The sequence below is a fragment of the Hyperolius riggenbachi genome, chromosome 3 (genome assembly GCF_040937935.1).
Source record: "Hyperolius riggenbachi isolate aHypRig1 chromosome 3, aHypRig1.pri, whole genome shotgun sequence".
Taxonomy (NCBI): domain Eukaryota; kingdom Metazoa; phylum Chordata; class Amphibia; order Anura; family Hyperoliidae; genus Hyperolius; species Hyperolius riggenbachi.
This window is the reverse complement of record NC_090648.1, coordinates 371,979,591-371,995,701: the sequence shown is the minus strand read 5'-3', so window position 1 is coordinate 371,995,701 and position 16,111 is coordinate 371,979,591.

The window sequence follows — 16,111 nt, the reverse complement described above, 5'->3', positions numbered from 1 at the left end:
AACCAAAATAGATGTTTCAGAGCACCACACTGCCCACACCATGTTTCTTTAATTTCCTCCACATTTCTTTCAAATTTTACACTGTAAAGCACTACTGTTGATTTTATTTTATTTATTTTTTTAGTTTTTTACATGAAGTGTTTGGCTCTATTATATGTTTTGAAAGTGATGAAATTGATGGTGTCTTGTATAAATATTAAATAATAAGTCATTTTGCTTCAATCACTTTAACAGATCGGAAAGAGCAAGTTCTCAGCTGCTTTTAACCCAAGAAGAGTACTTAATTTTTCATAAAATTTTTGTTTAATTTATTTTCTATGTTTATAGCTAAAGAAGACATTTTTTTCCTTATTCTGGAATCAAAATGCCATTAAAAATATTTCAACACCTGCTTATTTTATAAAGTTTTGTAAGTACTGGAAATGTATCTTTTGCTGCAGTGCCTCAAAAGTTAGTTTAATTCTAATTTTATATGGAAAAGTATGGTCTAGTTAAGAGCTCCCAAGTCTGGGGTCTATGCTCCTATCATGTTAGAATCATGTTGCCGCAATAGTAAAGTGACACTCTCTGTAAAAAATACAGCTTTAAGATGCAGTCACAGCACTAGAAATACTGAAATAATTATTTTTAAAACATCATAAGCTTTTGCAATTATGTAATTAAATGAAAAATAAAATGTGATTTCTTTTAGTGCTAAATCTGGATGATCATTAGAAAGTCCCCCAAAATGTTGCCACAGGAGACATTTTACAAAATATACATTTATGGATAATGGTCAATATGAAAAAAAAAAAACGTTCTCCTGGTACATTGTCTTCAATGTATGCTAGCGCTATAGGAATCTAAAATAATAATAATAATATTTGCAAACAATATCATCGTAGGGAGAATGTGATATGTTCACATAAATTTCTCACCTTAACAAAAATGTAAATGTTTTTGTAAAAAGTTTAGTGAAGGGAAAAGAGATACATATTCTCGTCACTAGTGGTAAACATAAAAATATGCTATAATATATAGTAAAATATACTTTTTTTAAGTGCCGTAATGTGTGAGATTTGCTGCTTATAGTAGATAGGTTAAAGAATGCATTGCAAATAGTTTTCAAATACTTTGTTTTGACGCATATATACAGACTTTAGCACAGTGTTCATTGCTTACATTACATTGGAATATGTATTAAACTGTAACTGTCTATAATTGTTTGTGGAATGTACAGAATATACAAAATTATCCTGAAGTTTCACCTTTATTGTTTTTTACATTTCAAACACTACGCACACATAATGAAGCAAAACAGGTCAATTATATAACAGTTCGTTAAAGTGGTCTAAAAGTCAGCATTTCTACTTTGCTCTAAAAGATTCCTCACAGCTTGAAAGCTACTATCCCCGAATATTCTTTTTAGCATAGCAGATCATCACTGAAATGGTTAAACAAAACACTTTGTCCTGCTATTCAGCTTCAAATCTGCATCCAAACTGGAGATAACAGTATCTTTGTTTTTTATTCCAATGTTGATACGTGTGTGTAAACACAGTGTAACAAGTTAAAAGTAGCTCTCTGTGAAGCTCTATGTGCTTCAAGCACACAAACCGCTCAGAACAGCTAATTAGAACATGTTAATATATAATAAAAAGTAGTTTGAATAAAATGCAATGACAGCTTTTAGGGCACAATAAACTACACTTTAGAAACTTGTAATTTGTAAACAGACAATATTACTTATGCACAAAAGTAAATAATTGTATGAGTAATAAAAAGTAGGAAAACACATTTTTATTGAATGTTATGTTGGCCTTTCAGACCACTTTAATGCATTTTCACAATGGAAGGACACCACAGTGATGAAAAGCCGTGTGCCTTCTCCAGCTATGTACATATATAACACTACTTAGAGTTGTCGTGGGGGAGCAGGGAACTAATAGTCAGAGTACAGGTAAAATGCAACTACCAATACTTTGCTATATCAACTGTGTGATACTGTTTTTGTCAGTGATTTTGGTGCCTTTCCTATTTATTTGTCTAACCCTAACCAATCCACTTACCAGTAAATATTGTTCCCAGTGCCTAACCCTAAGTAATAACAATTTCTATAGCTCCTGACCCTAACTTTCTACCCAAATGTAACAACTACTAACACCTAACTGTAGTCTTATATCCCAAAGAGATAAACATAACCTACCTCTAACCTATACCTTAACTCTCATATTCTATGCATAACCATAAGCATTAATTTTATCTGATACTCACTTACGGTCATCTTCAGTGCCCAGCATTTCATATACATAATAGCAAAACATCAGCATCAAAATAAAATGTCCTACTACACTGATAACCCAAGGCATGGTGTTAAACATACACTGGCATCAAACCTGGGGCCATAATTTCTTCATCCTGAATTTAACTGCTCACCTGGCACGTCCCTAATCATCATTTTGCGTCATGTCACCTAACCAATTCATGAGAGAGTGGAGGGATATTCTTTCCCTTCATTAAAGAAATTGCTGCAATTGGTGGCTGTGGGTTAACTAATAATCAGTCCCTTTAAGGTTCCTAAAGGTTTCTACTAATTGCAAGCTACTCTACAGACCCATAGACATGAATAGCCTCACCTAAAAGATAATGAAGTTTTTCAAATATAATGCAGCATTAGTTATGTGCCTTATCCCATTGTTATGCATGCGTTTTATACATAAGTCCCTAAGTTGGTCCCACAGCACATTTCTATTTAAAATCTTTGGTGGGTTTTGCATAAAATAAGAATGCTTTTTGTTTTCGGAATCTATGCAATACGGCCATGTTCACATCTAAAATCGCAATCGCTGAAGCCAGCGTTTTGCAAATTTGTGCGCAATTATTTTTAGCGCCTCCTGGCACTTACGCGTTGCAATTTTTTGTAACGCGCTTTTCTAAGCGCTTTTGCAGAGCGATTTGTTTTTTCACTTCCTCACGGAAGTGAACTCTTTGACCCGTAAAAGAATAAATACAATGTATTTATTCATGAAAGTGCTGGGGAAATCGCTATACAAAGCACCTTTTCAAGCGTTTTGTGATTTTCCTATACCTTACATTGAGGCAAATCGCCCTGAAAATGGTACAGGCAGCCCTTTGCTGAGCGGATCGGTATCGAACCACTCATATGTGAACAGTCTCATAGAGAATCATTGCACAAGCACTTTTAGGACGATTTTAAAAACCGCAAGCTCTTAAAAAAAAGCCAAAGCGCCCTTACTGTGGACAAGCCCTACCTGTTGCTTTCACACATATCACAAAACAAAGAAAAGAAGGGATTATTTAGTTAATGGGACAACAGTAAAGTAATTTTACCAAAAAGTAGGGAAGAGTTAGAGCCAGTGCTTTTTGATGTATTTGGTACCACAGCGAATCTTTTCATTCGTGTCCCTTACAAAATAGAAAAAATGTAGACCCAGAAAGTAACAAAAAAAATGATTGGTTATAATTGTTTCATACTCTCTCAAAAAATAAAATGTATATTTATTGTTATTATTATTATTATAAGCATAATTGAATATGCAATCAGTCATTGTGATCATACATAAGTATAAAACAGAGGGCTAATAAAGCCAGTAGTAAAAAGTAGTAGTATATACTATTCAATATTTTAAAACGTTGCTTTTAATTATTATTTGGTTAGAAAAAATTACTGTCATCATTTTAACAAATTAAAAGTAATGTTTTATACTAGTGCAATGCATTTTCCTACTAAAAGATTAATCTGTAAATAAAAGGGACCTATATTCTTTTTTTGTATTTGTTGTCTGTAGCAGAACACTGGCCAGAGTGAGTCACTGTGTAGCATGCTTATCTGCTGTTATAATCGCTGTATTATTAATGCCAAGTGTACACCATTTTATATAATCTCAATCTCCACTCAGTACGTGCCCTAAGTGTGAAACAGTTGTTTGTCCTGTCATTTAAAGCGAAACCAAACATTTTTAAATTCAAAATATTTTGTTGCCCCACTCTGACACGTACAAAGATAAATAAACACTCCTTCAAGCCTATGAACATTTCAGTGCATGCTTTTCACCCTTCTCTTTTCATAACTAGGGTTATACAGGTGGCAACCATTACTTCTGAGCTTAGTAGGAGGTTTTAGATCATGGGTGTGTTTGTCATCAGCTACCCTCCCTCACAGGGGCGTCGTCTATGTGAAATTTCACACAAGCTGAGATCACTTCCCCTGTGACATCATCAGTAGCAGCCTGTGTTTTGTTTTTATTTTTATCTCCTCCACCAGTCTGCTGGATTCTGTCCCGGCAATATGAAAGGAAGGGAGGGGTTCCTCCAATAAATGTAAACATGTTTATATTTGTCATCATGCAGCTGAAAAAGGCTTCTATTTATTATTATAAGTTAGAAAATAGATTTTATTTCTGAAATCTTGTATTTTTAATTTGGGTCCACTTTAATTATTTTATCAGAGTATTTTCATTAAAGCTAGGTATTTACCATTGGTGGTTATATAACGTAAAATAATAAATAAGTGTTTGATCTAGTAACCATCATCCCAGATCACCATGTGAACATGCAATCTTAGCTGGTTCATCTGTACAGAGAAGAAAAGGTTGAGAAAAATGCAAGTGCTCTTGCTGTGGGAGAACACAATAGCAATTTTTGACTTAAATCCTGAGTGCACTCAAGGAAACATAAACCAAGAGACACTTATAATGTAATATGTATAGAGCATAAAATAATAATGCACTGAAAGATGAATGATCTCAAAGATGGGCTGTCTGAGAGACAACCAGCCTCAAGGCAGATGTATATCACAAGAAGATTTCCTATTACCAAAGTGAGCTAACTATGATAGTATGGTGCCAAAACAATATATTGTATAGATACCAGTATAAAAAAAACCATAAAAAAGAGGAGGGGCTGTGGACTCACTTCCTTCAAAGAAGACTTCATGTAGGTCAAAAATCTTCATTAGACACACAACAATGCATTTCTCAGGCACAACCACTTCTATGGGCCATCTAAGTTTCTGTGATGTCTTCCCATCTCATTGTATACAGCTTCCACGACATGTTAGCTGTCCTGAAGAAGCAGGCTGTATCCAACAAACACATGATCATGTGTCTAATAAAGATTCTTAACCTTATCTTCTGGTCTTATTTGCGGGGGGAGGGGGGGGCTCCACCTTTTCTTCTTCTTCCTTCTTTTAATCAGTTTTAGATATTTTATATAATTGTGGTGCCTCCTACATGCAATTATAATAGTGATTGGAGTAAAACAAAATGCAACGTAACATATTTCTGTTCCAGGGAAATGCAGCGCTCATACAGATATAACATTCACGATTAGAATAAGTGACAAACAATCACCTTATATATGTGGACTATGTAGAGCTATAGTAATGGTACAGCACTATTAAGTAAGAACAAAACAGCTTTCCAAGTTTACTAGCATGGTCAGTTTCCAAAGTGTTAGCTATGGTTTATGTACAGACCAAAAAAAGTACACAAAAGTTAATTTTTTTTAATAAACTTAACACTCCTGAAGTCATCTAAAAGTACATACACAAGTCAGATTTTTCCAAACGACCGGTCGTTTGGATGTTTGAATGTCCGGTCGTTTGGACATCAAATCGGGCATGTGTACGGTCGGCTGTTCAGCTGATAAGATTGGATTTCAACAATCCGCTTGGCGGATCGTAGAAATCCAGTCTTATCAGCTCAGCGACTGACTGTACACATGCCTGATTTGACGTCCAAACGACCGGATGTTCAAACGTCCAAACGACCGGTCGTTTAGAAAAATCTGACGTGTGTATGAGCCTTTACAATGCTTTAGCAGAAGATCTGTTTTCAATTCATATGTGATCATTGCAGCAACAAATTCTTACAATTGATGACTAAGCAGCTAACGCCTTCTTATTTCATCTGACCATTTCATAAATGCTCACTATTAGCAAAATTTTTTGAAAAACATGTTAAATTAACTTTAAAAGACATGTTTGCCAATTTATTTTTATTATATGTCCGTCGTCGAGAAGAGATAAATCCTTGAGCAGGAAATACCTTTCTTTTATCGCTCTCTAGAAAACAGTCTCAATGCTCAGGTGAGATTGAACATTCTAAGAGAATATCAGTTCTTCAAAGAAATCTCTTAACTTGATATTTTCCATACCCTGGTTTTAAAAGTTGGTTCGCGAGGGTCATTTATCCAAGCTGCAAGTATGTTTTATTGAATTCCGCAACCATTTACATCCACAATGCAAAATCTCTGTTCTTGAAAGGATAACAGTACTTTAAAGCAGTCTCCATAAAAGTAATTCATGATCGATAATTCAAAATTTTGAATTAGTGCTGCTCCTCTTTTCCAAAGGTTTTTCCTTAAAGCACTCCATGATCAAATATTTTGCATTAATACTACAGCCCATTTTAAAGGGATTTTATACTGAATTGTTTTAAAATGGGGCATTGATCACTAATGAAATATGCTTTCAGTATTGCTATAATCACATTTCATAATATTAGAATCATGTCATCCCTAAAGGTACATACACATGTCCAGCTTTTTCAAACAACTTATCCTCCGACTTGTCATTTGAACGGCAAGTTGGACGTGTGTACGAGCTGTTGAGAGACTGATAACAGCCGGTTTGCACAATCCACTCAGCGGATCCGTTGACCCAACTGTCGTCCAAATGACTGTTAGGTCTGTACATGTGTACAAACGACTTATAATCATTTGTCCATCTAATAGAAGTTCAAACAACAAGTCATTTGATCAGTCATTTAATCCAGTCCATTGTTCTATCCAATCAATTGTCCTTTATCAAGTTGGTTAAACGACATGTAAATCACGTAAATTAGCAAATCAGCCACTTTGTTCAGCCAGTCAGTGTGTACATGATGTCTGAACGACTTGTTATTTGCACTACAAGTCATTTAAATGACAACCAGGTGTAAAGTTGGATGTGTGTACGCATCTTAATACCTATTGGCCTATTGGCTAACCTGTTCCACTGTGCCTATACAGATAACAAAGAATGGTGTGTGCTGATCTTTGTTTGGAAAATGCTCTTCTAAAGCTTAGCTTTCCGCCTTTGGGTTGTACACTCTTTAGCAATAATGATGAGATAAAAATGTACAAACATATCCCTAATGTGTAAATAAGCCTCGCAAGGAAGGAGAAGATTTGCTACTATTAAACTGAGCAATTAGCACAGTTAGTTCAACAGCAGTACCTGGACCAATCTTATCAGCACCTGAGAAAACACTTCAGATGAAAAAAGGAAAATATAGTTTGTGCTACTGATTCAGTATCATGTTCTTATACACTACAGTTAAGTCAGGTGTTAACGCCAGGTGCTGCTCTTTATGCTAGGTGGTGCAAGATTGGCTCGGAAATGGAAAGGGAAAGAACCCTACAATGGTACATAGAAACTTTTATTTATTCTTAAAGCTTAAAATTGCACTTACATATATTGAAGTGTTATGCATGGAGCATGCCGAAACACTTTGTCATGACTGGATGCATGGCCAGGTCAGGGGCGCCTCTAGGCATAGGCAGTACAGGCCATTGCCTGGAGTGTCATTGGTCCTGGGGGGCGCCATGTTGCTGAATTAAGCCCTGCCCACAAATTAAGCCCCACCCCATGGGTATTCTTTTACTTGCTTCTGCTGCATCTACTTAGCGTAAGTTGCAGGCAGCTGCCACCTCTGTGCCTTGTGCATCCTTCTTTCCCCCTTTGTGCCTCCTTCTGTCCCTTTTGTGCCTCCTTCTGTCCCTTTTGTGCCTCCTTCTGTCTCCTTCTGTCTCCTTGTGCCATGTCTGACCCCCTGTTTGTCCTTCTGTCTCCCTTTGTGCCTCCTTCTGTCTCCATGTGCCTCCCTCAGTCCCCCTGTGCCACCTCTGCCTCCTTCTGAATCCCTTTCTGCCTCATTCTGCCTGTATTTGTTCCCTTGTGCTACCTCTGCCCCCCTGTTCCTCCTTCAGTCCCACTCTGCCCCCTTTTGTCTTCCTGTGCCTCCTTCTGTCTCCCTTTGTGCCTCCTTCTGTCTCCCTGTGGCTCTTCAGTCCCCATGTGCCACCTCTGTCCACTGAGCCTTCCTCTGTCCCCCTGTGCCTTCTTCTGTACCTCTTTGTGCCTTCTTCTGTCTCCTCGTGGCTCTTTCTGTCCCCTCTGCCTCCTTCTGTCTCCCTGTGCCTCCTTATAGCCCCCCCTGCCGTCTTCAGACTCCTTTTGTGCCTCTGCCCTCCTTTGGGCTTTTTTTTGGTCCTCCATCGTGCCTCCTTCTGTCCCTTTTGTGCCTCCTTCTGTCCCCTGTTTGCCTCCTTCAGCCTCCTTCTTTCCTCCTGTGCCTCCTTTTGTCCCCCTTTGTGCCTCAATCTGTCCCCATTGTACCGCCTCCTGCCCCACTTTGTGTCTCCTTTTGCCCCACTTTGTGCCTCCTTCTGTCCTCTTTTGTACCTCCTTCTGGCCCTCATGCCTTCTTCTTTCTCCTGTACCTTTTTCTGTCCTCCTTTGTGTCTCATTCTGTCCATGTTTGTGTATTATTCTGTCCCCCATTATGCCTAATTTTGTCCCCTTGTGTGCCTCCTTCTGTCCCCTTGTGCCTCCTTCTACCCTCTTTTGTAACTTTTTCTGACCCTCGTGCCTCTTTGTCCCCCTGTGCCTCCCCATGTCCTCCTGTGTGCATTTTCAGTCCCCCCGTGCCTCCTTCTGTTCCCCTTTGTGCCTCATTCTGTCCCCCATTATGCAGCCTTTAGTCCTCCTGTGACTCCTTGTGTCCCCCTTTGTGCCTCCTTCTGACCCTGCTTCAGAGGCGCCGGGTCCACCAGGCCAACCAGACGGTTGCGAGTGCTGTGCAAGGGGCATGGCACAGGGGCGACTACCATGTAGTGAACTGGCTGGCCGCGTCTTCTGCAGTCTGCGGAGTCTGTAGGTTCCAGCAGGCAGAACAGGGCTATAGGAAAATGGAGTCCAAAGACCTGCACTGGAGACTATTTGTGTCTCCAGTGCAGGGCTTCGGATGTACTGTAATTTTCCTGTTTCCCTGCTCTGCCTGTCAACGCAGGAGTTTTGCAGCCACAATTGCTGCACAAAGATCAACGGGGAGCTGCTGCATGCCGGAGGGAAGCCAAGAGAGGAGTCTTCTGCAGGTGAGTAAATGTTTTTTTTTTCTTATAGGTGCAGGCAGGTATCAAAGCTAATTGGGGAAACTAATGGGAAGGGGGACAGAAGAGAGGAGCCCTGCCTATGTGTATTTTCTGGTGAATGCTGAAACCACATTATGCGTATTTTCTGGTGAAACGCTGCCCGCATTACAATTATTTTCTGATGAAACGCTGTCGCATTATGATTATTTTCTAGTGAAAAGCTGCCGCATTACAATTATTTCCTAGTGAAACGCTGTTGCATTATGATTATTTTCATGGGGGGCGCCACAGGTTTTCTTTTTTTATACGGGGGTCCCTCAACAGGCTGGACAGCATTAAAGATGCCATCTGCACAAAGTTGGATCCAGACGTACCATCCATCTCCTCTTGCTCTTCCTCATTGACGTCAGGTAAGTCCTCCTCCTCCCCCCAGCCACGAACAATACCACGGGAACGTGGAGCAGCACAAGCCCCCTGCGACGCCTGCTGTGGTTGTTTTTCTGCCACCGCCTCCTCCTCCTTCCAAGAAACACCTTCCTCATCATCCAAGTCCGACTCCTCTTCCACACACGACTCTTCCTCCTCTTCCTCCTCTCCCCTCTGTGCTGCCGCAGGTGTTGAGGAAACATCTGGTTCTGATGAGAATTTATCCCACAACGCTTCCTCCCATAACTGTTCCTCTTCACGCTCCTCCGCAGCTTGATCCACCACTCTACGCACAGCACGCTTCAGGAAGTAAGCGTACGGGATCAAGTCGCTGATGGTGCCTTCACTGCAACTCACCAGGTTGGTCACCTCCTCAAACGGCCGCATGAGCCTGCATGCATTTCGCATGAGTGTCCAGTTGTTGGGCCAGAACATCCCCATCTCCCCAGATTGTGTCCTTTTACTGTAATTGTACAGGTACTGGATAATGGCTTTCTCCTGTTCTAGCAGGCGAGAGAACATAAGGAGGGTCGTATTCCAGTGAGTCAGACTATCGCAAATCAGGTGTCTCACCAGCAACTTGTTTCTCTGCTGAATGTCTGCAAAGCGTGCCATGGCCGTGTAAGAATGCCTGAAATGCCCACACAACTTCCTGGCCTGCTTCAGGACGTCCTCTGAGCCTAGGTACTTTGACACACATCTTTGAATTACTAGATTCCGCACATGTGCCATGCAGGGCACATGTGTCAGCTTTTCCAAATTAAAAGCGGAAATGAGATTGCTGCCATTGGCACACACCACGTTGCCGATCTCCAGCTGGTGCGGGGTCAGCCACTGATGCACCTGTTTGTTAAGAGCAGCCAGGAGAGCTGCTCCAGTGTGACTCTCCACTTTGAGGCACGACATGTCTAAGATGGCGTGACACCGTCCTACCTGGCATGCAGCATAGGCCATGGGGAGCTGGGGCTGTGTAGCTGGAGAGGAGATGGCAGCACCAGTAGAGTTGAACTGCCACTCAGCCAAGGAGGAGGAGGATGACGACAGCGAAGAGGATGTAGCAGGAGGAGAGGAGGTGGCAGGAGGACTGCCTGCAAGCCGTGGAGGTGTCACAAGTTGGCCCGCTGCACAGCCACATACTCACTGCTTGCCATCGGTCACCAGGTCAACCCAATGGGCTTTGTAAGTAATGTAGCGGCCCTGACCGTGCTTGATAGACCAGGCATCCGTGGTCAAGTGGACCCTTGACCCAATGCTGTGTGCCAGAGATGACACCACTTGCCTCTCAACTTCACAGTACAGTTTGGGTATGGCCTTTTTAGAGAAATAATTGTGGCCTGGCATCTTCCACTGCGGTGTCACAATGGCCACAAATATACGGAAGGCCTCAGAGTCCACCAGCTGGTATGGTAACAGCTGGTGAGCTAACAGTTCCGCCAAGGCAGCTGTCAGACACAGGGCAAGAGGGTGACTGGCAGAAATTGGCTTCTTCCACTCAAAGATTTCCTTCACAGACAGGCTTCTGTGGGCAGAGGAGCAAGAACCGCTCAAGGACAGAGGCGGAGTGGAGGAGGGTGGCTGTGAAGGTGCAAGGGAGAAAGCGCCTGAAGATGCTGCACCTGAAGGAGGAATAGGAGAAGGAGGATGGCTTTTCGTTTGTTTGCTGCTTTTCCTCTGGTGCTCTTCCCGTTTCAGTTTGTGCCTTTTCTCCATGTGCCTTCGTAAGGCCCCTACGTGGGTGTTGGCCTTTCCACTGCTCAATTTTTGAGGCAGAGAGAACAGATGGCATTGCTCTGATCTACGGCACACACATAAAAAAATTCCAAAACGCTGAGCCCCCCCTGGGGGTGATGGCACTATGGTGGCATCAGCAGCTGACGTTGAAGAACATGTTTAATGCAAGAGAAATAGGCGATAAGGGCCCTAGGGCCCAATATATAACTGCTCAAGGTAAATAACCCTTTTGGCTAATAACTAACAGTTTACTTCAAGAAAAGTGCCAAACCAGGTCACCAATACATGTCCAATAATTGTAACTTTACACATATATGGTGCAAAAAAAATCATTAAGCTTTATTAAACAATCCAATAAAAAACAATCATAAAAACAGATTAAAAACTCCCGATTCAAATCAATGATTATTGGTATTCCAGCACACATCAAATATATAGTATAATACCTACAATCATATGCAAAAAGCATACACAGCAGGCTACTAAAATATAGTGCAAAAAAGGGACCAAATACAAGTGAAGTGCTGATCTGAGTAATTATCCAAGCAAATGCAACCTGTGCAAACACTACACAAAATAAACAAGGAAAATATAACAACAATACACTCAAATATAAAGTGCCTTGTGCCTGTGAAAGATATATAACATCACTTCACAATAGATAATATACATAAACATATAACTATGAGGGCACACCGCGTGCAGGAGCTGCATGCATATCCAACTCTAGGAAAAAAACCTGGAGATGTACATACATACAGACCCCCCCACGCAGGACCTGTGCAAAAACGCCACTGTGCAAAGTATTTGCTGAAGAAAGTGCTTAGGCAAAATAATGCAGTAAAGTGCACAAAGTGTGTATGAAGGTGGCCTTACCGGATGTGTGCTGGAAGCCGGGAGAGGGAGATGCCTGACGCGGTCTGCTGCTTCAAAAGAGGCTACTGGAGTCAGGGATTGGCTAAGCTAAATAGTCAGGACGGAGCCCCGTCATAGCGTTAACGGCCGTACACGTGACATCCGGACGGCGTGCGGGCCAATCGGCACACGCCGTTCGGGTCAAACAGGACCTGGGTCACATGGTTGTGATCAGCCAGGTCCTTGAGCCATATAGCTCAAGAATATGTTCGCTGGCTGTCCATAGGTGGCGATACATGGAGCCGGACACTGCCACCAGCTGTTTCTGATAACGAGCTCTCCCTGCTTCTTTCAGGAACTCGTCCCCTCCTACACCTCCCTGACTCCCCCTCTGAACTGTCCCTCTGTTCATCTCCTCTATTGGGAACATACGCGGCATCTGTATCATCGTCATCATCATAATCATCCTGCCCAGCTTCACTTGCCTCAGACACCTCCAATACTGCACCAACAGCAGGTACTTCATCATCCTCCTCCTCACACGTTACGTCCATAGTGTCGCCTAACGCAGACATATGAGGTTAGCGCCTTCATCTTGTTATACCAATAATGGCTGTGCATTAGTGATTTCCCCACCAAATAACTCCTGCGAACTGTCAAATGTAGCGGATGTGGTACTTGGAGTAGCGCTGGTGGCTGCGGAAGATGAGGTGTTCTGTGTTAAATAGTCAACCACGTCCTGACAATCTTGGGAGTTGATGGGACGTGCCTTCTTCTGAGCACTGTACTTTGGTCCAGGGCCGCACAAATCACATCAGCATGACCTCGCACAGACCTGCCGGGTGGCCTTCCTCTGGGTCTGCCTCTACCTCTGCCTCTACCTTTTTTGTCCATTTTTGTCCATATCGGGGGGGGGGGGGGAGGGAGGGGATGAAGTGAAAGTTAACAGGTATGCACGGAGTGGTATATCACACTGTGTGCACTCACGTAGGTAGGTGGGTGCACTGAACACAACAGGTAGGTGTGGCGAACATTACGGAAAGTCGTGCGCAATCGCCAACGATTTTTGTATGGTCCTGCACAATTACTGTCAGTCCTGTGTAGAATAACACAAATATATTTCCCTTGATCTCTTCCACTGACAGCACAGCCCCTCACCCCAACATCCTGTGTCAGGTTAGGAAAGAATTTCACACCCCCTGGGCAGAGCCATTTCACACTGCGTGCGCTCACGTGGGTAGGTGGGTGCACTGAAGTGAACAACAGTTAGTAGGTATATGCAGGGATGGGTATTATATTGTGCTCCTGGCACAGCAGTAATTATACCACCAAGGGGCCAGAGGCCAGCTGCGACTGACTGACAGGGCTGTATATAATGCAAGTGGGCCACACACACAAAAAAAAAAGATCACAAGATCAAGATTAGCTCTCAAAAGAGCTGTTGAGGGGTGTTTATTTAGCAATAAGAATCAGTAAGGAGCAAGCTAACAAGCCTACCAGAGCCTAAGCTCCTGGGTTAGCTGATGTAAAATGCAGGACTTTTGAAGCCAAAGTATCACAAAATGTTTAATTTTTGCAATTAAAAATGCAAGCTCACCACTACAATGGATCATTGCTCACCGTAGCTCACTCTGAACAGCCCACTGCCTCCTCTCACTCTGTCCTAAAATAGTACACACACACACGCGCGTGCTTAAAATTGACATGTCCCCTCTTTAGCAAAGTGTTTTTCAGGTGATCTCAGAAAACAAACAGTGTCTGTAAATACATTTTAATGATGTGCTAAATTTGTGATGTACAATCCGAGCGATCTGTGCTTGCTTGAAAACTAACATGGTTAGCCACACTACGTTTTGCAGTTCTGTCAAGAAAAATCAGCAAACTCCTCTGCTGTATATTTTATTATATTCTTAGCTTGCCAGGATAAATGTTTACTAAACATCTGAAAACTTTTGGGTATGATGGACATGACCCGGTATGCAAGGCCTTCAAAGAGGTTCATCTTATCAACTTCACACTCCTACACTTATGCACATTCTGATTCCTTAGCATCAGCATATTCATATATTGCAGAAAATGTACGAGCATGACTCTTCCATTCCCAGCAAAGACTCCCAGTGGCAGTTCAGATTAAAAGTACATAGAAATATATGAAGTGTGTGAATTTATAGAGTTACCATTACAACTTACTTCATGAAGGGATGGTGTATGTGCCAATTTACTATGTTTACTATGTTTTCTTTTCAGATTGACTTAGGCCAGAATTCACAGCTGTGGCATCACAAAGTCCACAAGGGGGAGATGTGTCAGGTTTCTGTCATTTCCACTTAGGATGCTGTAACCCAGTTGATATGGAAAGGGTGCCTGTGACAGATGACTTGCACAAAAAGTCCTGTCATTATCAACTATGCCAACTTTGTAGAAAAGCACCTTTATTGCGTTGTAATAATGTAAGTCCGATTGTACAATTTAAGGTGAGATGTGGCCTAACATAACTACCCCCCCTCCCCCCCCCCCCCCCCCCACACACACACACAATGTTCAAGCAATACTGTTCTCAACAATCCCATTCCCTCAATGAGGTAAAGATGTCCTTCAAAATTCACTATGAGCTTAAACTCTAAGTAGCCTCAAATGTAAAATAGGGGCCCAAACTATTCACCTGAAAAACTCTAATGCATACATCTTGGGTGCTGATACTTACAAAAGACTACCCCAAAACCGATTTATGCTGCAATAACAGAGCCTAGATCACATGATTGCCGTTTAATCCTAGTGTCTGCTTCTTCGGCATGACTGTGTTCAGTTCCTCAGTGACAGTGTGTGAGTGCTAGTAGCCAATAATGGATCCTGTACTGAATCAGCATAAGACTGGATCTACTTGATTCAGTTTATTTTATTTAACATCTGCAAGCCTGAAAATGTATGGCAAACAATAATCCTTGCAGTAGTTCTAGCAAGACACTTCATTTGTGTACATCTCCAGTGATTATTCAAGAAGCACCACTCAGCATCCAGATTACAGGTGTTGATCGTTCTGATCTTTGCATATCCTTTGCTATCCTGTTGCTCTATTTGACTGCAGTAGTGTCTGAATAACACCAGAAACAAGCATGCAGCTAACCTATTCAGATCTGACAACAATGTTAGAAACACCCGATCTGTTGCATGCTTGTTCAGGGTCTATTGCTAAAAGCATTTGAGGCAGAGGATCAACAAGATAGCTAGGTTACTGGTGTTGCTTAAAATGAAATAATTATGGTGGCCTTTACAAACTTCTCACTTCAGTTGACATTTAAAATAGATCTCTAGGTTTTATCCCACTTTTTGCACTTTCTGTAAATCACATAAACAAATGGGAAAAACTTTTTAAATGTGATAGTGCACTAATGTTAAATGTGTAGCAAGCCCTGGCAGAGCATCTTTGAGAGTGCCACTGGAGCATTGGTCACTTAGAGAGAATCTGTTAAAGGACCAATGGGGCACATTTAAAGATGTTTTGCCAGAGCTTGCTATACTTTAATATAGCAATTGCTGCCAGCAATGTGTTCAGGCGCTGTCCATCTCTTGTCGGGGATCTTCGATCAAGGTTTACATAGGATATTGGTGTGAGACAATTCTGAGGATATTGGAATTGGATAAACTAAAGATAAGTACTTATGATTGTTGCATTTTTATTTATTTTTAAACTCTTTGTAGAAACGGGTAAGGGCTACCTCAGTACCCTTATACCTATTTCACTTGGGGAGAAGGAATCTGGGGTTACCCTGGTTAAAGAAGTGCCCCAGATGCTACCATGAACCTCCAGCGCTTACACCCACTCAGCGCTTAGCATGGTCGCTGCACCCCCATGTGCATGAGAGGCAGCTCGCTGGCTGCCCGAAACACCCCTGCTTCTCTCCCTCTGCAGAGGAGCGCAGAAGCGTTAGCAGCAGAAAAAGGTTATTTAAAGGGGGCACATCTA